Source organism: Polypterus senegalus, chromosome 8 (assembly GCF_016835505.1).
Source record: "Polypterus senegalus isolate Bchr_013 chromosome 8, ASM1683550v1, whole genome shotgun sequence".
In the NCBI taxonomy this organism is placed as follows: Eukaryota; Metazoa; Chordata; class Cladistia; order Polypteriformes; family Polypteridae; genus Polypterus; species Polypterus senegalus.
Window position 1 is genome coordinate 27,205,651 of NC_053161.1, and position 23,488 is coordinate 27,229,138.

The 23,488-nt window shown below is 36.3% G+C and overlaps 1 protein-coding gene and 1 long non-coding RNA gene across 4 annotated transcripts in view; one reads left to right on the forward strand and one right to left on the reverse strand.

Annotated features, from left to right (window-relative positions):
• LOC120533851 (A disintegrin and metalloproteinase with thrombospondin motifs 20-like) overlaps positions 1-23,488 on the forward strand; it is a 423,413-nt gene that overhangs the window by 340,336 nt on the left and 59,589 nt on the right. The gene's annotated exons all lie outside the window — the stretch shown is intronic.
• Positions 1-23,488, reverse strand: part of LOC120533852 — a 29,194-nt gene that overhangs the window by 1,426 nt on the left and 4,280 nt on the right. Inside the window, exon 3 of one of the 2 annotated variants that reach the window (XR_005634635.1) lies at positions 9,653-9,719. This is a non-coding gene — a long non-coding RNA (uncharacterized LOC120533852). Of the gene's footprint in view, positions 1-9,652; positions 9,745-23,488 lie in introns of both variants that reach the window. The other variant, XR_005634634.1, reaches the window with a different exon arrangement.

Below are 23,488 nucleotides of genomic sequence, written 5' to 3' on the forward strand. Positions count from 1 at the left end.
CACTGGATTTTCAATTCAGGTCAGTTCTTTTTTATGTAGCACATTTCTCAGAAGACTAAGTCCACTTATACAGGTTTACACAAATATAAACAGGAAATCAGAAAATCATGCAAAATTTACACAAATAGAATCAGTTATAATTATGTAATTTGACATTACTTTGTATATTAGATATTTAAAATAACTGTGCTTTGTATTTACAAAGTACTAGCAAGTAAATAAACAGAAATTTAATAATATAATTTAAATACGTCAGAGTATATATATTAACATAGCTATGATTGTTTAAAGGATAATTTAAAGTCAAAAGTTATTTCTTCACAACCATTTATTCTCTAGGAAAACAAATTTTCACATTTTTTGAGACATCTTTGTGATAATGGAATAAAAGTAGAAATAATAATTTTATCACAAACTCTTGGTTCAATTTTTTCAATGTAAGGATATTTTTCTTGCTTGTTTGTCTGCATGCAGAATCCATCGTGGGTGGAGTTATGACAACAAAATTCTGATTTTCAGTTAGTATTTTCTAGTTGTGTACAGAACTAAAACAGCAATTCACATCTGAGCATCATTCGATGTCAATAATGTTGGTCTGACAATGACTTGCTGAGGTGAAACCTCAACTCACTAGCCCTGAAGGGTGCAGCTCTACTACAGAGTACGACAAATATGGTAGTAAAGAGCACAGTCTCTTTTTAAAAAGGCCTGAATCTCACTACAGTGGTTTGCTTTTTTCTTTTTTTCCTTTTTAGAATGACTATTTTGCAAAATGTGTGAAATCTCTAAACTCAAGACAATACTCAATGACATTTTTGTCTTGAAAAATGTACATATTTGACATGTTTAAGGCTTTTTCTATCACCACTGGACCCATGTACCTTAAAGTCCCATTGTAAACTGCAAGAGCAGATCAGGGACCTCATGCATAGTGCCCTGCATAGAACTCACACTAAAACAAGGCATACAGAAAAAAGTGGAAATGTGCTTACATAGAAAAAAATTCAGATGCACACAACCATGCGTAAGCCAGCTGCCATGCACTTCAGCTCCATAAATTCCGGTCGACATAGTGTCAAAAATAAAAAGAAGTGGTCAGATATCAAAGTCGCTGTGAAAAGGCAAGTAGTAGTCCACCATCTGAGTTTCATACGGAAGCATATCAGGGCAACAAAAATAGGAACACAGTTAAAAAAAAAAAATTTGAATTGTCCACTTTAATCTTGTAGTTTATTTTGTCATTGAAAAAGAACATCGTAAACTTAATCTTAAAGTCAATGTGAAATTTAGTAGATCTTCTCCAATCCCATCGTAACTAAAGTAGCACGTTAAATGCTTTGTATTTGTGTATTTGTATGTGTTCTTCTATGTGCGCTAAATGTGTGAATCACTACATACTTCATAAACGGGCTTTGTCTTACGTCAACGGGACACAGAATACATTACATTCATGATATTACAGCTCTCTGAATGATTTAAATACTAAGATGTATGCTTGATATCATTTTCATGATGAAATTAATTAAAGCATGTATTACATATGGGGGCACGTTGATGCAGTGGCAGAGATGAGCTGACTCACAATTAAAAGATTATTCCTGCCTCCCACAAGATGCTTTCTGGTACATGCAGGACCCTCGATGAAATTTTTTTTTTTTTTTAATTAATTTTATTGCAATCATTCCATACAAATCAATCAATTTTTTACAAAAAGTAGGATTGAGAGCAAATCGACCCCCCACCCCTGTGAGAGAGAGCAAGGCCAACGGAGTAAAACTGAAGGCTTGTAAACATACTTAAATTGATGAGTTCGATAAGCCAATAGAGATGAATGGAGAAGAAAAAGAAATACAGAAATAATTGCTTCCTCTCTGCTTTAAGAGCTTATTCTAAAATATTAGATCCTGCCATGTTTTGAAAAAAATCTGTACAGATCCTCTAACTGAGTATTTCATTTTTTCCAAATTCAAATAGTATAAAACATCGGTTTCCCACTGACTTAAAAGAGGAGAGTTAGGATTCTTCCAGTTTAGCAAAATAAGTCTGCGTGCCAAAAGTATAGTGAATGCAATCACAGTTTGTTTGTTTGTCCTTCTCCAGTTTAAACCCATCTGGAAGAACACCAAACACAGCTGTTAGTGGATTAGGGGTAATTGTGACACCAAGGCTGTCTGAAAGGTAATTAAACATTTTGGTCCAGAATGTTGTTAATTTGGTGCAGGCCCAGAACATGTGACCCAGTGAGGCTGGGACTTGATTGCAACGTTTGTAGTTTGGATCTTGCCCTGGAAACATTTTGGAGAGTTTTAGGTGAGACAGATGTGCTCGATATATAATTTTTTTAGTTGAATGATTGTATTCTTTGCACATATGGAGCACGAGTGAATTCTCTGCATTGCTATATTCCACTCCTTTTCTGATATATTAATTGAGAGATCTTTTTCCCAGTGTCCTCTTGGATCTTTGAAAAGGAGGGACTGTAAAATAATTTTATATATTGCAAAGATGGTGTCTGAGTCCTTGAAATTAAGCAATATTTTTTCCAGCATGGATGAGGGTGCAAGAGGAGGAAAATCGGGCAGGTTCTGTTTAACAAAGTTCCTAATTTGAAGATAGTGGAAGAAATGTGTAGCTGGAATGTTAAATTTAGAGTGTAATTGTTCATAGGATGCAAAGACGTTGTCTACATAAAGATCTCTAAGCAAGTTAATCCCAAATATTTTCCAGATATTAAAAACTGCATATGTTTGCGAAGGTTGAAAAAGGTGGTTTTCTTGCAGAGGTGCCACTGATAAAAGATTCTCCATCTTAAAATGCTTTCTACATTGGTTCCATATTCTGAGTGAGTGAAGCACAATTGGGTTATTAGTATACTGCCGATAACTTGCATTTATTGGGGCACAGAGCAGTACAGTACTGCAGGATTTCAGTTCTATTGCGGACCAGGCCTGTGTATGTTCATCTATTTGTGTCCAATTTTTTATAGCTTGTATTTTTGCTGCCCAGTAATAAAACTGGAAGTTAGGTAGAGCCATGCCGCCTTCTGCCTTTTATCTTTGTAGGGTCGCTCTTTGGATACGTGGATGTTTTGAGTTCCAAATAAATGAGGTTATTGCTGAATCTAATTGCTTAAAAAATGATTTATTGATGTATATTGAAATGTGTTGAAATAAAAACGGAGCTTAGGAAGAATATTCATCTTAACAGTGTTAATTCTTCCAGCTAGAGTTAGATGAAGGGTTGACCATCTATGCAAGTCCTGCTTAATTTTTTCCATGCAGACGGTGAAATTTTGTTGATAAAGAGCTTTATGTTTACTTGTGATGTTTACCCCGAGGTATTAAACTGATCTGCAATGATAAAAGGTAGGGTGTCTAATCTAATATTATATGCTTGAGAATTCACTGGAAAGAGTACACTTTTATTCAGATTAATTCTGAGACCAGAGATCTTTTGAAATTCTGTAAGTGCTATTAAGACTGAAGGCACAGAATTTTGTGGGTCTGATGTATACATCATATCATCTGCACAGAGAGAAATTTTTTGTTCCAGTCCTTCTCTGATAATCCCCTTTATCTGATCAGCATTTCGAAAATGTATTGCCAGTGGTTCAATGGCAATTGCAAACAGCAGCGGTGACAAGGGGCATCTTTGTCTGGTACCACATTCTAGTTTAAAGTAGTATGAACAAATGTTATTGATACAAACTGAAGCTTCTGGATTGTTATACAGTAGTTTGATCAAATGTTCGGGCCAAACCCAAATTTCTCTAATGTAGTAAAACGGTATTTCCATTCAATTATGTCAAATGCTTTTTCTGCATCCAATGATAATAATATTTCTGGTGTGTTTGACTTAGTTTGTGAGTATATTACATTAAATAGGCATAGAACATTTAAAGATAAGTGTCGACCCTTGATAAATCCAGTTTGATCTTGTGATATTACCGAAGGGAGCACTTTCTCCATCCTTCTAGCTATGATGTTTGAGAGTATTTTAACATCATTATTCAAAAGTGAAATTGGTCTGTATGATGCACATTGTAACAAGTGCTTATTTTGTTTAGGAAAAACTGTGATTAATGCTCGACGAAAAGTTTGAGGAAGAGTTTGATTGTCTCTGGCTTCTGTTGCAAGTAGGAGGGGAGCTAGCTGAGCGGAGACTTTCTTATAAAATTCTGCAGGGTAGCCATCAGGGCCTGCTGCTTTCCCGCCTTGAAGTGACTTTATAGCATCTAGTAATTCTGATAACGCCAGAGGTTTATAGAGTTCCTCCGCACTAAAAGTATCTATTTGTGGTATTTGTAATGTATCCAGAAATGCATTAGATTGTGTGTTGTCTTCTTTAAACTCAGTAGAATATAAGGATTTATAGTAGTCTCTAAATGTGTGCATTTTATTTCTGTGGTCGATGATTTTGTCTCAGTTCGTGTTGGTGATTAAACATTTATCTGTATAATGTAATATGCATGCTTTAATGCATTTCATCTTAAAAATGATATCAGGAGCTCCAAGAAGATATCTCTTAGAAATCTAATTCGACTTAAAAGCCAGTCATCATCATCTGTAAATATGCGCTCTCTTCTACTGAATTGAATTAAATTGAATTCCTTTATTGTTATTGCATGCTACAATGAGATTCAATATGCAAATCCTCCATAAAGGTATTTTCCTATAAAATAATAAAATAACAATAATAATAATAATACAATAAAAACAATGAAAAATATACAATATGAAAGCATAAGTACAATGTACAGTACATATAGTGCAAGATAGTGCAAATGGTTCATGGAGTGACTCTGTTTGTGCAATATTTCAACTGTAGTGCAAGTTTACAGTGAGGTAATTGTACTTACATGTACAAACAGTTCTACCAGGAGCACTTGAAGGACTGATTCAGTGCTTTATAGCTCCTGGGATGAAGCTGTTTCTGAACCTCAAGGTTCGTGCAATAAAACGCTCTGAAGCATTTGCCAAATGGGAGACGTTCAAATAGACTGTGTGCATGGTCTATGGCAGCATGTATTATAAATGTTCTCCAGGGTAGAAGCTGTATCCTGATAATCCTCTCACAACCCGCACCCATGATTCCACACTCTGATGCAATGGGTTTAAATACTCTGGTGCGTTGAGAGGAATAGCTCTAAAGCAGCGATGGTATTTGGAATAGTTCGGCCATTCCGTGGACCATTATATTGTTACAGGTTGTTTACAATCAGATGCCTTAAATTTATAAACAATATGCGATTAATTTCAGTGTATTTGATAAAGCTGCATAAGAGATGTGAATCTAAAAAAGAAAGGGAAACCAACAGGAATAATAGCACTGCTTTGACGATGGGTGCCGCCAGTTTATAAAACTGCACAGAAATTGTGCATGCGTAAGACAGAGAGCTGGTGTGAGAATGTGCATGGCTTTATGCCAAGTTTAGTTTTTATACATCGCGATGTGAGCATCGAAATGGGTGTACGCAACTTAGGTCATAGGTGTTTTTAAAATTTATAAAAATAGCTTCACTTTTTAACATAATTCCAAGTGGCAAATTAATATTTACCATTGTTGTGAAGAAATAACTTCATCTTCAACTCATACAGTTTTTTAACAGGCCAGTGTTTGCTTCTAACAGCCGGTAAACACACAACAGTGTTTTTGTTTTTATACAGAAGCTAATGTTTTTAACACAGTAGAGATGTTTTTTGTCAATACAAATATAAACTCAGACTATTTTATTTAAATATTTTATGCTTTGGCTTTTTGATATATAACATAACTATTCTTTTTGATTTCTATACATGCTAAATTATGTTTTACAGTATGTATAAAAGGAAGTTGATATTTTTCATTATCAATAATTTCTCATATTAGGCCTGAATTATCTTGAAATAGTAAGTAATTGTAAAGCATTTCAAAATCAATTTTGTTAATTTCATTTCAAGTTATCTGAACTGCAATTTAAAGTATTGTGTCATGCCTTCATCTTCACAAACTGCCACATTTTTAACAAAGAATACTTTGAAATGCAGATACTAAATTCAAATTAAATCAAGTTTTGGCATATTGCTGATGAAAGTAACTTGTTTCAAGATTTTTGTGGTAGTTATAACTTTTAACTGTACAGATGCACATCATATAATTAATAAAATGTCAAGAGCTTAATTTTCTTTGCCACATCTTCTCATTTTCATGTAATCTTGTAAATTATAATTAATTTGTCTACTATAACACATAAGTCAGTGGTTTACTTACTTGTTAGCTTTTGCACACATCTGACATCCAAATAAAGTTGGATGTAAGTTTTGCATGTACCAAACAGACAATCCCGTTCAGATGAGAATGCATCTTGCCAGTATAAAACAGCTTTGTGGAATTAATAGAAGTATAGGTTGTGAAGATACTCTAGTGAAATATGATATCAGGGCAGATACTCAACAAATAATGGAAATGAAAGTCAGAATGCATTCCTTATTATAAAGGATAGATAGATAGATAGATAGATAGATAGTACTTTGTTTCATGAGGAAGTTTAACTTTTACAGAAGGTCAATGTATAAATATAACAACAATTAGCAGTGCAGTGTTAGATTAAACTATGTGTTTTAACTAATGTGTTTTACTATTTACATTGAACAATAAATATTAATGCCAAAAACCTCAAGCATAATAATAAATCAGCATTGATTTGATTCAATACATTCCAGAAATAAAAAACTATACAACAGATTCAGTGTTTTGTACTCTGACTAGTATGTGTTTAGTGCATAGCTGACTTGAATTGGAGTCCTAATAGTCCATTACAAGTCACGTACTGTACAGTGAGGAGTTAACTATCTTCATCTTCTCCAAATAGAAGATCAGTTCTGTCAGGATGAGCATGCTGTGACATAGATATGAGTGGATTGTTTTTGCACCATTAGAAATGGATTGCTTCATTTCAGTTTACAGATTTCACTTTGCTATATTTTTCCAATAATACAGCATACTTACCTTTATATCAACCTATAATCTGTGATACAAATGAAAAATAGCTCATAAAGAATACAACACTAAGATTTAGGAGCAGTAAAAACAATCTGAAATATTGCCTTCAGTTTTCTATCTTTGAAAAGTTTTTTTAACTAAAGATGTCTTTGCTCACATGGGAAAATGCAGTTATCAAACTGTTTTAGAATGTGTATCATACTCTGTGTTGTATCACTGCTATAAACAGTACAATTGTTTAGCCTGAAATGTGGAATTTAATCTCTATACAAAATTTTTTGCTAGGCAGTCTGATATAATACTTGCAAAAAAAATGTTTGGCTCCAGTCATCGTAAATTGCAAATCGGAAAGAAATAGTTATATTTACATTGTGTTTATTTGAGTATAATATAACTCTTAAACAATTGCTAAGAAAAATTTACAAACTTTTTTCACTTGTGTATATTTAATTATGCCAAATATATTTGTGTGGGTTTTTCTTTGGATAACTGGCAAATGTATGTTGGTTCGATTTGATTGTTATGTTGGATTGGTGTCACATCTCTGCACCTGGTATTTCCAGGAAAGCTTTTGGATCCTGTAGAGCCTATAGATGCTTAATTTACACTGTGGGTACAGACAGTGCATGGATGGGCTTTCACCTTGTCAGATAAAAGTCGAATAGATAGAAGAAACACTTATATGTAGAAGTATAAAATAAATTAGCTAATATGAAAAATGGAATTTATTTGTTTAATATGAAAATTAAATAATTGTATTACTCTTGACAAATAAAGCACAATAACACAATATTTTGATTTTAATTTAAGTTTTATTGAGCTCTCATTAATTTAATAATGTAAGTAACTAGTTTAATAACAGAGAAGTGCAGTCATTGTTAATGTGTAGTCTGCAAATTCTGGACATGTAGTAGTAGTAGCAATATTATCATTTATGCATAGTGCAGTTAAATTTGTGTTCGTATGGGGTACTGCTATTTGTTCTGCAACTTCTTTCTGATGCTCATGTCCTGCAGCATTGGTTTTTTAACAGCCACTCCAAGTTGCAGTGAGAAAATAAGGATGTAAAAGAGTCTGTTTTTAATTTAAGCCTTTGTGAAGTGTATGAAACTATAATATACATGAGATTTGAAATTTGTGCCGCATTTTATTAATGTAACAATTCCATGTTATTTCCATGTCCATCTGCATCACATCTGGGGCCCAACCATTTCCATGTCAGCTTTCACTTAAGCTAATACTGAAAATGGTGAGAATGAAATCAGATAATCTTTTGGGACAATTATACTTCTGGTACCAATTAAACTCACTTAATATATATAACATGACATAGACTTGCCTTCTTATTTTTCCAGTCTGAATAGCATAGGATTATTTTAAGTCTCTTGTTTATTTTTTAAATTTTAAAAATGAGGAATCAGGTCATATGTTGCTGCCTCTCAACAGAATATTTTAACTTATGCACACCTTTATAAGCTGTTAAAGATACAGTAAGTTGAATTTTTGTATTGCTCATCTTGTTATATAATATGCTACTGTGGCTGTTTGTTTGTCTGTCCAGGATTTTAAATCACCTGTAGCTCACAAACCGTTTGATCGATTGACCTGAAATTTGGTACACATATAATACAGGACATCTACTATCTGCTTTTGGGGTAATGATTGACCTCCAAGGTTATTCCTCTTTTTATTTTAATTTTATTGTAGAATCAACTCTCGGCAGTGGTCAGCAGGGCGGCTGTGCAGTGCATGCATATGCGCGCCGTTCTCATTCCCTACCACCTTCGCCGTCACTTCCCCTACCTCTCCATATCTCAGATCTTTTTTGAGGCAGATTGAAGACTTAAGTCCCAGCTTAAGTGAAAAATGAAAGAAAACATACTTAGTAATCGCAACACAAACACTGACATAATCAGTTTTAACGTGAAAAGATGCAGACGAAAGAAGAGAAGAAGCAGGCCACTAGGGTGGAGAAAAGAAGAGCTGCTCAGGAAGCAGCAAGCACATCAACCTCTGAGCAAATGAATGCTAAACGTACAGAGAAAGAGTATGAAAACTATGAGTGCTCAAGTCAAGTGTAATCACTGCACAATAATGTGCCGTTACTGGTATTAATATATTTAGATTTTTTTTTTTAAATACTTGGATATTTTTAATCAACCAGCTACCCTACATGATCACGTTATGTGTACCTCATTAATCGTTACATCATTAACAAAGAAATTCAGGCTGTCTTCTGTAAATGTGGGCTCATATTTCTCTTACTGGGGTAAAAGAGAGTAGTATTTTTTAAGAATTGTAATAAATTGCATCAGCATTGTTACTGCAAATTATTGACCATGATAAGGCAGTAATGTCAGTCAAATATATTTAGTTTTGACTTTCAATAGTAATCTATTGACTGAGTGAGTTACAGTGTGTTTGCTTGTTTAAGTGTACCCTGTGACTGATTGCCATCCTATTCAGGGTTTGTTCCTGCCTTTTGTCCCATTGAAATAAGCGAGTTTGATAATAAATGGAATAGAGGGATTTAATATATCAACTGGAGAATATATATAATACAGTATATATGTGTGTGTTTGTTTGTGAGTGGAACAAATATAATACATTTTGAGTCCATCACTCAGCTACATAAAAGATGTTTTTTCTACTTACCACCAGCATTACTTACCTCGCCTTGTTTTTCTAGGAATAGTGTCTTCTACCAAACTGGTGAGGTAGTTTCAAAGTAGCAGTGTCTAAAATTTTAAGTATGTAAAGCACCTATAAGCATAAAAATATGTCTTCATTTATTGTACTACATAATGATTTGCACCATACAGTCTCAAGGTTCCTGGTAAATTTCATGTTTTCCTTATTCTTTAAAAATAAATAGTGTTTTAACGTTCCACAGTCAAAATAACTTCTTAATTCACAAATAGATCTGCTAAATGTCCTAAAACTGTTACTCTTTCTGAGGAACACACTGGCTACAGATTTTCACTTTAACCAGTTTCTTAATTAGAACCCATTTATTCACTAATAATACAATACTGTTTTGGGGGTTTAGTTTTAATTAATCTGTTTGTTACAGTTCTGAAACTTTAATTGCCTATTTTAGTTTTAAACTGCTGCATTTAAATTTTATTTTATTGCATGTTTTATAACCAGCCACCAGTAAAGAATGAGGTGCAAATGACAAAAGAAACACTAGCTCTCCAGTTAACATGCTTTTATTTAAGCCTATGTATATGCATCATGAAGTACAGTATCTGTGTTAATAAAATGTTTTGAAATAAATGAGAGAGAAGGGAAGGACCATAAAACATATGGATAAATTTCTCAGAAAAAAAATAGAGAGTTTTTGTTTTGGAAGAATGAAAGCAGTAACAACCCATATAATTAAAATACCAAGTTTCATTATCTGTTAGACCTAACTTCTAATTACAAAACTGGTTGGAATAGAAACCTGCAGCCTTTGTGGACCTCCAGGACTGTAAATGAGAAGCCCTGGTGCAGAAGTTAGCACTGCTGTTTCACAGATTCAAAAGGCTAAGTCTGAATCCTGATTCACATACTACTTTATGTTCCATCTGTATGTATGAAAATTAGGAAGGTTGAAATGAGTATGGGTGTGTATGAATGTGAATTTGCCTTGTAGTGAACTAATGTCTATTCTAAGTTGGTTCCTATCTTGTGGCCAGCGTCACCAAGATAGACAGTGGTTTTCCATAACTTTTAATTGTATAAGATGGAAAGACAGGATAGTTGGGTGGATGGCTAATTTAATATCATATGTTGTTGCAGTGTCTTACAATGCTGCCTGATAGCTACAGGGCTTTTAACTCTCACTTCTAGATACATCAGTGAAAGGGAGTTATGAAAATAGATAAATTAATTTTATGTCAAGTGCACTTGTTGAAAACAGATATGTGATAGGTGTCAGTTATTCTTGGAGTATATCCCACCAATAGTGGATGCAAGGCAGGAACCCACAGGATTATTTCCATGCTTATATCATATAATAATATTTACTGTTTATCAGGTAACTCTCTACATACACAGTCAAACATGACATTATGGGATGAACAGAAGCCGAGATCATGAGCCTGTCAAGTTATAGACTCATTCTCCATTGCAGGCTGATTACTACTGATGCTATTCTTATACAGTCTCTCAGACACTGCCTGCTATCTGCTTAAAAATTTGTAGCATATTATAAGCTTACATAAAACAAAAACTAGAAAAATGGGTTATTAGGTTTACATTACTTGAATTACTGTACATCCATACTTCTGATTGATTAAACTTATACTAATGAGGCACAGTTGTATTTGTCATATATATAATGGCAGAGTAAAATTGATTTTACTTAATATATTTGCACAGTGTTTCCTGCAAAATTATGTCACAAATTCAGTCTAAAATTATCACAGCTCACCATCTGTCTGCTTGTGAAAAAATCTATTCTGAAAATTACAGTAACTACAATTTAATATATAACTGATATTTTCATTCTTTATTGGTACTTGGTAGTCTTCCTCTTCTGTCCAAAATATCAGAGCATTTGTCCATTAAGAGAGTTGATATTCATATCATTCAAAATGTTTATGTGCAGCAATCATGAAGTAAAAAAGTTGTATTTGTATAGTAAAGTTTAATTATAGGTTTAAGAGACTGTGAAATTGCATTTTATTTTCAAGTTGGTAAATAATCACATATTTGACAAGATTTGAAGCTTAAGCTCCTTGTTTTTGTCATCAGGCATAAAATTGAAACATTTAAGGTGTTACTAATCTATAATGAATCTAAAGAATATTTATTCAACCACCCATCCATTATTTATGCCTAAATAGTGTAAGTGAAAATGGTCAATGCCAACAGCAAAAGATTCTAAGGAGGACCTTTTCGTTTTTAATATCAGTTTATCATTGAACCTATTTCATAGTACACAAAGATAGAGTCCCTCACACAGGAGAATCAAGACTCACCAACCACGTTCCACCTAAGTACAGTGAGAACATGCAAGCTGCAAAGAAATTGTACAGCAGTAGGAATCAAATGTCTAAGCACTGTGATTTTACTGGAAATTTATAAAGTTGAAGAAAATTCAACTGAGGTGTTGTAATTACAGTTTGTAGAAACCTCTAGTACTTACTTATGTATTGTTTGCAATCATGTAATTAGTTTTTAAATTATTATATTGTATTATTTTGTGACTATGGCCATATTTTTATAGTCACCATTCCCATTACGAGTCAAATGACACTGAGGTTATGTAACATTTTGTGTCATGCCCATCATGTTTAAGATGGTGGTATGCAGAATCTGGTATCTGTGCATTGGATCTCTTCTAAAATCTCTCAACCTTTTTTTTCCTTTAGTTGTAATGAATGCTAAAAACAGCTTAAGAGAATATTTAGTGTTAGTACCTTTTTCTTTGACTTCTTAGACTATGTCTTCTGTTTAATGTCTCTGGTTTTGGTTTGATTTGGCTCATGTTTACCTTCATAGATTTAACCCTTGTGTCCCCTTCATGGTCACAGTCTTCTGTACAAAACCCTGTGTCCAATCATTCAATTAAACACATTTTGTTATTTCTTCCCTCCCTGAGTGTTGAATCATTATGACACACTGCAAACTGTGAACTCATTCGAGATCACTAGGAATGAAGGAGTAATTTGGAATGCAGGCAAGATGGTCAGGGTGTTATTTCAAGAAATGTTTTCTTGAATGCAATTAACATATATATTTTAAAATTAGGATTAAAATGTAATGATATTAATGCATTCAAGATGCTTTAATGTTCTTTAAGACTTACATGTTTTATTTCAAGGTATCTCAAAATAGCTTTATGCTCATTTTAAGATATCTTAAAGTGTGCTTTAGGATATCAAAGACACATTCCTTACCATATTAAGATATCAGCATTTGCAGATAGTGGCAGTCACACAAAAAGTTATTTTAAGCTTCACTGTCGGTTAAGTGTTTGCTATTCAACATTGATAAACATTCAGGTCTTGAATATGATTACATTTTCTTTACTAAAATTTAAATGTTTATTAAGAGTCAAAGGGTGAAACTTTAATTTCCAACCACTGCTTTTAAAAGCAATCACAATATATCTGTACACCCCAAGAGATGAACATGTTAAGTGAATTGTTAGTTTGAAGGTGTGTATTAGTGGTTACTACAATGGACTGCTGTATGTCTAGGGATGGTTACTGGCATTTGTGTTTATCTTAATTTTCCAACTCATCACCATTTAGAATAATTAAGAATTTAATTAAGATTGTGGCAAATCATACTTTACAAAAGATGCGCCACTTTGTACTGAATGGAGGAAACTTTTGTAACAGTATGTAGCAGAAAGGCGTATTCACTAAACCCATTGAATGCAGGGTTGAAGTGGCTATGAAAATGTCACATTTACAATATCCCTCAAAACATATATTAAAAATACTAATCAAGGTTGAAATTAATTATGTTATTATCTGAATAAAAGTGTACATGATAATTGTGTTGAACAAGATATTTTTCAAGAAGGGAATCAGAATTCATAATTTACTTGTAATCACCTAATGCATGCGGAAGTGCCTATCTGATTTTTTAGACTTACATAAAATCTACAAGGAATAAACATCCAAAAATTATATTTTTTATTTTACTTAACCTGTGTCGTTTGTGTTGATGGGTCAGAAAAAAAATTGTCTCATATTTTCATGCAGAACTGAGGTAAAAATGTTTCTGATACCACATATGTATATGGTGACCAATGCTGGACAACAACAAACAATATCAAAAAGTCCAAGAAAAAAATCTCACATTTCTTGTGTCACATAATCTACGTATGAAGTCATTGAGTTTTATGCTCACAACACCACAAACACATGTATTTTACTAAAATATTTCTAGATAAGTCACTTTTGGAAAAAGCCTTCATGAACTTAAATGAAACGTTCTCAAACATGAACAAGCTTTTTAATTGTAGACTGCCTCCTGCCATTAGGAGTTTGGAAAATTGTTAATTGTCATGCCAGTGCTCAGTCACTTTATAAAAGCTTCACCAAGTGGAGGCCATGTGACTATGTCAAGATGTAACAATGATTCAGATTCTCTGAATGGAAAACTAGATGTTATGGAGACTTACTAGAAATTAATGCAAAAAGTAACTAAGAAATAAGGGGAAATGTCAAAAAACAGGGATACACATAAAGGATTGACATTTAATAACAAAGAGTGATTTCTTTTTAACCTTTAAGTCATTCAACAGTACAGCTACTCTGTGCAGTATTTGATTTGTTATTGTCTGTTGTGACTGATACTGTAATCTATACTAATAAAAGGCAAAGCCCTCACTCACTCACTCACTCACTCACTCACTGACTCACTCACTCACTCACTCACTCACTCACTCACTGACTCATCACTAATTCTCCAACTTCCCGTGTGGGTGGAAGGCTGAAATTTGGCAGGTTGATTCCTTACAGCTTCCTTACAAAAGTTGGGCAGGTTTTATATCGAAATTCTACGCGTAATGGTCATAACTGGAAGCAGTTTTTCTCCATTTACTGTAATGGAGATGAGCTTCAACGCCGTGGGGGCGGAGTTTCGTGTGACATCATCACGCCTCCCACGTAATCACGCAGTACATAGAAAACCAGGAAGACCTCAAAAATGCGCTCAAGAAAACATGCATTATATAATTGAGAAGGCAGCGAAACAATAAGAAGCGAGTTCTGCTACTTCAGAAACAAAGCACGATGTAAACCTACACTTTAAATTAAGTTCATAGACAGGCTGCCGCTGGCGTTTGTAATTTAGTGCCTGCCCATATAAGGCCGTCCGTCAGCGGCAATCCAATAGCAAACTGCCACGGGTAAATATTCACGGGTGAAGGACTGTGCTTATGGAGAGGAAGATGAGATGGTCAGGGTGGTGTTTGACACAAACTCAGCGAAACTGCGAGAGAAAGTTTTAAGTGCCAGGACTAAGGTAACATTAAATAAAGCTATGGACATAGCACGAGATGGCACCAGCACAGCTGGGAACCTTCGATGCAAGTACACCGAGTGGCTCACGTGAACTGGCGCAGTGCACAGATAAAAGCAACAGTTCCAAAGAGCTGAACAAAACCGAATTACACAGTTGAAAAGGCAGCAAAAAATATGAAGCGTCTGATAAGCATATTCATAAATGCAGCTACTGTGGAAACAAAGCACACGGTGGAAAAAGTCAATGTCCCGCTAAAGGAAGACAGTGTAAAAAACCCGTGCATGCAGTGTGTCAGGTCTCAGATAAAGAAGAAGACGAGCTGTTTATTGATGCAGTAAGAAACGAATCGATGAATGAAACCTGTCATCTTTACAACGATTGACAATCACGGAATGTAACTTGAACACAACACATCATAAATACGACCCTGATTGAAAGAAATAATGATAATCAAATCCTTGATGACAGCAACATTCAATAACACTCACAAAACAATTACTGTATATTGACAATCATGTTACGTTATTTTTAAAATGTTCCCTTTTCTTTTTCATAACTTCTACTTCTCCACTGCGATACGCAGGTATATATTTAAATGTATATCTATAGCCCTATCTACAGTACATACGCATAGCCAAGCCACATGCTGTGGCTCAATTGTAGAGTCTTCGCCTCTAATGCCGACATTCGAGGTTCGATTCCCGAGAGGGATGCACTGAGTATGTACGCTACTGATTCATTTTACTTTCGATCTCCTTGGTTTGGGACGTATGAAAAAATATTCAGTTAACGCAGAATCATGTTACGTTATTTTTAAAATGTTTCCCTTTATTAGCACAAGCACAGCTGAGAAGCTTCGATGCATGTACTCCATAACGCGTTAAAAAAAATAACGCATTTAATCACACTTTCAATTCCAAGCAAACGGGAACTTTTGTCAATGCATCATTTCCTGGTACATCCATTACACTGATGCACACATCACAGCTACAAAAATGTTAGAGTCGGAATAAAGCGCGTTCCTACGACTGATCATTTCGACTTCTCGAAGCCTTGATAAAAGCATGGTTTTGTGCACACTGAAAAGCAAGCAAAATTAGATGCATTACAGAAAGCGGACTTTGTGGCTCTTACTGGGGATCATTGGACTTCCGTGACCGTTAGTAATTCTAATTACATCTAATTACAAAATGTTCAATGATCACACTGTTTTAGCCTAATGTACAAAATAATTTTGGCTAATGTTACTCAGAGTTTAAAGATTAAGTTGGTCAAATTACCTTTTATGTTTCTGACTTATTTTTTTCAGAAGAAAACTGCACTTTATGTTGAAATTTTGGTTATTATTATTTAAAGACAATACTATTCTGAAAATCTACTTAAAGTACTTAAACTACCACTTTATTTTTAAGTCTGCCCAATTTTAACCAGGGATGATATTTTTGTTTCTGTTTTGAATTCAAATGCAGTTTAAAGGCTTTTTTTCAGAAATTAAAACAGCTTCAGTTTACAATATTCATGTACATGTCTATTATTTGATTCTGTAAGCCCACTAAAACACTTTTAAATTAAAAAAACCATTTGCATTTGGGGCAAATTTACGCAGCGATTACATACGATTAATCAAGATTAATTCTTACACAGCCTCTAATTAATTGGATTAATTTTTTAATCGAGTCCAACCCTAATATATATATATATGTGGATATATATGTAGATTTGTATATATAAATGTGTATATACAGTATATATGTAGATATGTATATGTGTATATACAGTATGTATATATACAGTATGTATATATATGTATGTGTGTATATGTATATATATATAACTGTGTATATATATGTGTATAGATGTATATATATATATATATATATATATTATATATATATGCCAGCAACACTCATGACAATGACAAAACAATTACATTGTCAATCATGTTACGTTATTATTAAAATGTTTCCTTTTCTTTTTACTTCTCCGCTGCCAATCAGGTATTTTGCTATATATATATATTGTCACGCTTGGGTCACAGATTTGCACAGAGACACAGAAGGTCGTAGAAAAAAAAGAAGGATTTTTATTCAGACACCGCAAACACATGAGCTTAAACGTGCTCCATGACAAGTCAGATATAACAGTTCCGCTAGGAGCAGAGAGAGATAAAAGCAAACAATCAATTCCCAAACTGACAGGCGCTGCAAGGCTTATAAGTCGGCGGAGTACCGCGAGGCTTGTATTACGCGTTATAGTGCAAGGATAAGGAGCAATGTGTAGTCAGTGTTTCAGGGTTTGTGGTTTTCCCAGGGCGTCTGTCTCTATTTGGGGTGCGATCAGCCCTCCAGCTCACACCCTCCCCCTCAGCTTTATTCACATTCCTGTGAATCAAGCGACTCTCTGTACTAGGTTCATTTAGTCGTGATAATACATCTGCGTTGACGTGTTCAGAACCTGGTCGGTGCTTTACTGTGAAACTGTAAGGTTGTAAACCCAGAAACCATCTCATTAGACGAGAGTTTGTATCTTTCTGTCGGTACAACCACTGGAGTGGAGCATGATCAGTTACCAAAGTGAAGTTTCGTCCCCACAAGTAATAGCGAAGCGCTTCCACAGCCCACTTAATTGCCAAGCATTCTTTCTCAATTGTAGAATAATTGCGTTCCCTAGGAAGTAATTTCCTACTCAAATATGTGATTGGATGTTCTTCTCCATCAAAAATTTGTGACAGGACTGCCCACACCAAATGCACTTGCGTCTGTTTGCAAGATAAAATCTTTTGTGAAATCCGGGTTCCTTAGAACCGGGTAAGAAGACAATGCTTTTTTTAAATCGTTGAAAGAACGTTAGCAATTTTCTGTCCACAGGACAGGTCGGTTTTTCTGCCTCTAGTAAGTTCTGTAAGAGGAGCAGCTCTATGTGCAAAATTTGGAATGAATTTTCTGTAGTAACCAGCGAGTCCCAGAAAGCGCGTACTTGTTTCTGTGTCTCAGGTCTCGGGTAAACAAGCATTTCTTCTATTTTCCTTAATTGTGGCCTAAGTAAACCCTTGCCCATAGAATAGCCTAAGTAATGAGTCTCGGACATGCCTAGTTTACATTTCTTAGGGTTAGCAGTAAGGCCAGCCTGTCTCAAGCTTTCAAGAACGGCTTGAAGCCGCTCTAAGTGTGTTTTCCAATCATTGCTAAAAATCACGACATCGTCAAGGTATGCCCCAGCATATTCAGAGTGAGGACGTAGGATCTGATCCATCATACGCTGAAAAGTTAGAGGTGCCCGTGAAGACCAAACGGAGTCTTGTAAATTCATAGAGTCCGTCAGGAGTCGCAAATGCCGTTTTCTCACAACTGCTAGCCTCTAAAGGCACCTGCCAATAGCCTTTCGTGAGATCTAGCGTGGAGATATAGCTCGCCTGACCCAGTTTTTCCAACAGTTCATCGACACGGGGCATGGGATAAGCATCAATTTAGAGACCTTATTCAAGCGTCTGAAATCGATACAGAACCGAACCGAACCGTCTTGCTTTGGGACTAATACGACTGGGCTGCACCAGTCACTTTACTTTCACGAATTACACCCAGTGTCAGCATCTTTTTACCTCTTCAAGACAATATTTCGCGCTTCCGGTATCCGGAACGGCCGCATCTGTACGCGAACATCAGGTGCAGTGGTAATTTTATGTTTTGTAATGTTAGTCTTGCCTGGTAAATCTGAAAAGACATCAGTGTTCCGTTCTATCAAAGATAACAGTTCTGTCTTTTGCGTGTCAGTAAGATCGTTACCAATGGTAACATCGGACTGAGAAACAGCAGCCAAGGAAGTGTTAACCTCTTGTCGGTCGTGCCATTCCTTCAAGAGGTTAATGTGTAAAATCTGGAATGGTTTGCGCCGGCCGGGTATTCTAACCTTGTAATTTACTGGACTCATACGCTCCTCAATAATGGCGGGCCCTGCCATTTAGCTAAGAATTTGTGTGGATCCGAGGGAACCAGTACCAAAACACGATCGCCAGGTTTGAACTCACGGAGCTTGCTGCCTATCGTAAAGACGCTTCTGAGTTTCCTGTTCTCGTTGTTGGTGTTCCACAGCAATAGAGGAAAGCATAGAAATTCTGTCTTGCAACGAAATTAGTCGATCTGCAAAGCTTGGACCCTTAGCTGCTCTCTCGTTTCCTATCCATTCCTCACGCATACCACATCCAGGATGCCTCGCGCCTGCCGAATAACAACTCGAAGGGACTCAAGCCAGTGGACGCCTGTGGTGATTCTCGCGCGCATACAAAACAAACGGTAGGACAGTGTTCCATGTTGTGGGATCATTATGAGCAACTCGCCTGATCATCTGTTTCAATGTTTTGTTAAATCGCCGGTTAAACCATTCGTTTGAGGATGGTAAACAGTAGTACTCAATTTCTTAATAGCAAAGCTGTCACACAATTGTTTCATCACTTGAGAAGTGAAAGGTGTGCCCTGATCAGTTAAGATTTCTCTAGGGATACCAATACGAGTAAAAGTTTCACATAGTGCTTTGGCTACAGCCGAAGAGTTGGCCTTTTCAGCGATCATTTCTGGATATCGTGTCGCATAATCAACCAACACCAGCAAATATTGGTACCCATCCTTAGTCTTAGGTAATGGTCCCACAATATCTAATCCCACACGCTGAAAGGGAACTTCCAATATGGGCATAGGACAAAGGGGAGCCCGAGGAGGCTTATAAGCAGAGACGATCTGGCAGTCTGGACATGAAGTACAAAATCGTTCAACATCTTTTCCCATATTAAGCCAATAAAATCGTTTTGATAACCGGTCTCTAGTTTTGTCGGCACGAGGTGCCCCCAAGATGTGTGAATGTGCCAGATGCAAAACAGTTTCCCTATGTGCTTCAGGTACCACCAGTTGTTCAATAAATTCCCTCCAAATGATCTGAGATCACTCTGAAAAGGCAACCGTCCTTTTCTATAAAGTGTGGGGTTTTCACACCCCGAATTACGCTCTTGGTAATAAGAGTCATTAGCAGGGCGAGCCTGTTTAAATGCATATTCTAATGAGCTATCAGTATGCTGCAAACGCACAAAATCTGATTGTTCGTTAACACTCGGTTTGTGTTCGAGGCGTTTGCAATCTGGGAAGATGTAGAAGGAGCAGCCCATTCTGGAAGATTGTCGGGGTGACCTCCTCCGTCTCGCTGGAGAGATCGGGTTCAATATCTAAGTTGGGCTCTAGATTTTCCCCGCCGCTACCAGTTCTTCGTCTTGGATTTCTTCTTCTTCTCCCCCCCCACCAAGTTCATTAGTGGACTGGACTACTGGTCCCTTACATTTATTAATCAGTTTCGAAAAAGGGCATTTCTCCGTCCTATGAGTAATGGCCAAGGGCACGAGTCGAAACGGCAGACCAAACCTTAAAGTGGCCCCTATAAGTTAAAGGAAGAAGTAAAGTCTGATAATCTTTAACATCACCATGTACACAGCGTATTTTTACAGTCTCACAGTCTCTAAGGCATTGTTCATTAAGACAGTCTCGTCTCACAATACAAAGGTCACTTCCGAATCTAACAATGCTGAGATTTCTGTGTCCCAATTTCACCGGGATCAACAAGCCATCTTTTCCATCCGGATATGTAATAGTTGAGCAACAAATCTCGCCAGTCCAATCCCATTGAATGAGCTGGAGACAAGCGACAATCTCTTGCCAAATGGCCGAGCTGATCACATCGGAAACATCTACGGTCGGCTCCGTTTCGAAATATCCTCTGCGACGCCCACGTCGGCGTGCTCTGTAGCCTCCACGGTCTTGTCGACCGCTGTTGCCGCTGTCTCCCCAGAAACAGGCGTCCCATCTACGACTGGATTTCCGGGTCCTACCTGACCCCATTAGATTTTCAGGTCCTGCAGCTTGTCGATCGGCGCGAGAATGTCCTGGACGTTCGTTCACAGGTTGCGGCAGCACGAAATCCACCGCTCTTTCTCCAAGTGGACTGTGAACCCTCTAATCGTCTGGACATAATCGTTAATGATTTAATATCATGGCGTAGAAATTCATCTCGAAGAACTTCAGGTATGCCGCCAGTAATATATTCACGACAACTGTTTCCATTACGTCTCCTTCAAACCAACAGTGCACTTTATGTATCAAATCTTGAATTTGCACGGATTGGGTCATCCATGTTTAGTTTCCAGTCTTTAAGTGCAAATGTTTTAGACTTCTGAAATAAGTCTTGGGCATCCATCTGTGCAACCACTCTGGTACCACTTGTCACGCTTGGGTCACAGATTTGCACAGAGACACAGAAGGTCGTAGAAAAAGAAGGATTTTTATTCAGACACCGCAAACACATGAGCTTAAACGTGCTCCATGACAAGTCAGATATAACAGTTCCGCTAGGAGCAGAGAGAGATAAAAGCAAACAATCAATTCCCAAACTGACAGGCGCTGCAAGGCTTATAAGTCGGAGTACCGCGAGGCTTGTATTACGCGTTATAGTGCAAGGATAAGGAGCAATGTGTAGTCAGTGTTTCAGGGTTTGTGGTTTTCCCAGGGCGTCTGTCTCTATTTGGGGTGCGATCAGCCCTCCAGCTCACAATATATATATATATATATATATATATATATATATATATATATATATATACAGATATATATATATATACAGATATATATATATATACAGATATATATATATATACAGATATATATAAATATATATATATATAATATATATATATATATATATTTATATATATATAAATAGATAGATATGACAACAACACTCAATATCAATGACAAAACAATTACATTAACAATCATCTTACGTTATTTTTAAAATGTTTGCTTTTCATTTTCATAACTTCTTTAACACACTACTTCTCCGCTGCGAAGCGCGGGTATTTTGCTAGTCTATACTAATAAAAGGCAAAGCCCTTACTGACTCACTCACTCACTCATCACTAATTCTCCAACTTCCCATGTAGGTAGAAGGCTGAAATTTGGCAGGCTCATTCCTTACAGCTTACTTAAAAAAGTTGGACAGGTTTCATTTCGAAATTCTACGCGTAATGGTCATAACTGGAACCTATTTTTCTCCATATACTGTAATGGACGTTAGCTCGACGGCTGTGGGGGGCGGAGCTGCGTGTGACATCATTACGCCTCCCACGTAATCACGTGAACTGACTGACCACAGTACATAGAAAAGAAGGAAGAGCTCCCAAAGAGTGCTGAAGAAAAACGCCGAATACTTTATTCGCGAGATACAAGTTTAATGAGAAGACACGAGGTATAAACAAGACTTTGGATCACTTTGTAACGGAGTTAAAATTGCTGTAGCGAGAAACTTTTAAGTGCCGGGTCTTAGCTAACATTAAATAAAGCCGTGGACATCGCAACATCACACAAGAGAGCAGCTCACGTGAACTGACTGAACGCAGTACGAGTGATCACTTCCATACATCAAACCCGTTCAAAAAACGCATTACACAATTGACAAGGTGATGGCTTTATATGTCGTTCGTTTATAAAACAGCGGAGCGTCTTATATGAGTAGGCAGTCAGCTAAAGAAAGGAATCAATAAATAGCTATAATCGTAATAAACGAACAAAAAATAACGTACAAGCCGCGTATTAAATAAAGGAAATGGGTACCTGAACAGTAAAGTAAGTCTCGAATAACTACACAATAGCGAGAGAAACTTTTAAGTGCCGGGTCTTATCTAACATTAAATAAAGCCGTGGACATCACAAGATCACACGAGATAGCACAAGCACAGCTGAGAACCTTAGATGCATGTACTCCGAGCGGCTCACTTGAACTGACTGTGTAGCGCTGAACAAAAAACGCATTACATAATTGAGAAGGCAGCAAAAGAATATGAAGCGAGTGACGCATACAAGCATATTCATAAGTGCAGCTACTGCGGAAACAAAGCACGGTGTAAACCTTAAGTTTAAATTAAGTTCATAGACAGGCTGCCGCTGGCGTTTGTCTTGCATTCGACGAATACGATATTCGCGAGATACAAGTTTAATGAGAATACGCAGGGTATAAACGAGACTTTTGATCACTTTGTAACAAAGTTAAAATTGCTGTAACGGAGTTAAAATTGCTGATGAAGGACTGTGCTTATGCAAACGAAGATGAGATGGTCAGGGATAGAATAGTGTTTGGCACAAACTCAGCAAAAGTGCGAGGGAAACTTTTAAGTGCTGGGTCTGAGCTAACATTAAATAAAGCCGTGGACATCGCAACATTGCACGAAATAGCACAAGCAAAGCTGAGAACCTTTGATGCATGTACTCCGAGTGGCTCACATGAACTGACTTTACAGGACTGGGAGAGGTAAACCCGTGCATGCAGTGTGTGATGTTTTAGATAAAGAGGAAGACAAGCTGTTTATTGATGCAGTAAGAAAGGAACAACCCTCTGAAGCTAAACAAGCCTTTGTAGACATATCAATAGGAAAGCAAGGTGTAAAGCTAAAGTTTAAATTAAGTTCATAGACACGCTGACGCTAAATATTCGCAGGAAAATTCAC